This window comes from Solanum tuberosum, unplaced genomic scaffold (genome assembly GCF_000226075.1).
Source record: "Solanum tuberosum cultivar DM 1-3 516 R44 unplaced genomic scaffold, SolTub_3.0 scf00590, whole genome shotgun sequence".
Lineage (NCBI taxonomy): Eukaryota > Viridiplantae > Streptophyta > Magnoliopsida > Solanales > Solanaceae > Solanum > Solanum tuberosum.
The window spans coordinates 2,910-5,191 of NW_006239503.1; positions in this window are offsets into that span (position 1 = coordinate 2,910).

Below are 2,282 nucleotides of genomic sequence, written 5' to 3' on the forward strand. Positions count from 1 at the left end.
GAGGGGAAATGTATTTTAGAGAAATGAGAGGTCAAATTGTATGTCCCAAAAGAAATGAGAACAAAATTAGTAATTAGGATGTATGAGTCTATGTGGAGGTGAGAATTGTTTGGTGCTTATGTGGCGTCGACGTGGCGTCCATGTGGCGTCCACGTGGCGTCCACATGGCACTTAACACACCTCTGTTAATAGTAAGGGCAAAAGTGACCCAATATTTTAACGGAAGGGTATTTTTGAGCCAAAATATAGTTCAAGGGTATATGTGAGCTATTTCCAATAGTTCAGGGGTATTTTTGAGCCTTTTCCGTTGAAAAAATAAAGAAAGGAGTATGTAAAATTACAAATCCATTAATTAGTTGACTGGTGGACTTAGGACTAAATTAGTGTTACCTTCTTATAATGGCGTTGACTCTATCTTGAAAGAACCTTCTCTTTGTGGTCATCCAAATCCCCACCTCTAAATAACCAATAATTGCATTTCAAAGAATTTATTAACTCTCTTTTGTCTTATTGTGGTGTTTCACATTACCTCATTGTTTTCAAGTCCAAAAGCCATCAAAGGTTTAATTGACAAATTCATATTCATAGTAATTCATTCTTCCTTTGAAAAAATATAGTACTCCTTCAACTCGTTCTTAAAAAAATAAATATAATTTTTAATATTTAACTCGTCATTTTACTCTTCGGAATCATTTGGCATGAGGTATAGGTATAAGAATCATTTGGTTGGAGGTATTAGGCAGTCTTATGATTATTTATCCCATCACTTATACCTTAGTGATGAGATAAGTTATTCCAAAATAATTAATCTAGGATAACTTGTTTCCAACCAAACGACCCTTTAGTGACATGTTTTTATCATCACATGACTGTTGTTATAATATTCTTAAAACTCCAAGGTTCAAATTTTTTTCATAGCCACAAAAATGTTATTTCATATTTAATAATCAATACCACAAGCTAAGTTTAAGGATAAATTCCTTTCTTTGCTAAACAATATGTTCAATCAAATTATATAGCATACTCTCGCCGCCCCATTTCATGTGAGATGAGTTGGAGTATGAAAGTTCAACTTATCTAATTTTTGGTATAAAATCAGGCATAAAATTTTCAATTTTCTTTTTGAAATAACATTATAAGATAAGAAAAAATTAGAAAATATATGAGATAATTTCAGTCCAAAAATTTATTTAACTCTTCAAATAATAACTAGAGGTGAAGAAATAAATTAAAATCGAGGGCGTAGAATTAAACTCTTGGACGTACTCTTTCGATATTTTTACCTTAATTAAACCTTTTAAAAAAAACATGGACATGACATATGTATTACATCAGAATGTAAGAAGATTGAGAAATCTAAGGTCAAATATAATTTAATGTATGAAACGAAACTTAGGTGTACTCAGAGACAAAAATAGAGAAACATTACTGTTTTAGGTTCCATAAGAATATGATGGATTTGAGAGAAAGGTTGGACCTACTCTTTTATTTCCCTCTCTACCTTTTTTTTTATAAAAAATTTCCATACTTCATTATTGCTAACGGAACAAGTCTCAAATATCAATTTTTAACATTTGTCGACAAATACACATGACACATGCTTTGTTTATGTACATTTTGTCCCTTCTTTCATGTGACTTTGTCCTTCTTTTTACTTTATTTAAAGTTTGATAAGGATTGGATCATCTTTAATCACATTATTCCAACCACATAAATTTCCTAAATTTTAAACGTAAAAAATGGGCTTAAGTTAACGTTGGTCGCGATTGAAATTATATGCAGAGTTTTTGGAGCTGATCACACTAACAATCGCAGGTAGAAATTGCCTTCAATTTCTACGCGATCAATCTTATTGATCTATGAAATGATTTGTTGACGTGTTAAACTTTTGATCTCACTTACCCTATTAGAAAAACTCTAAGTTTAATGAATTTTTTACTTTTAATCTTGAAGTTTAACATATTTACCAAATACATGCTTTCAAGAAAGCAAGGAGCACGCAAGAAATCGGCAAATGGAAGTTGGAAGTTGGAAGTATATGTCACTAACCTAAACAATAGTTCTAAGTCATGACTAGAGAGGTGACAGAATTAGTAAGAAATTATAACTCGTCCAATATGTTTTAAGTTTGATTTGATTATTGTCTTGGTCATTTTTAACTAAGTCTATTTCAATTCATTATAATTTGGACCGATATTTAATTCAAATTGACCCATGCATCAGAAATTTTAAAATATTTTTAATTCTTTTTTAATATTTTGAGACGTTATATTTTATATATA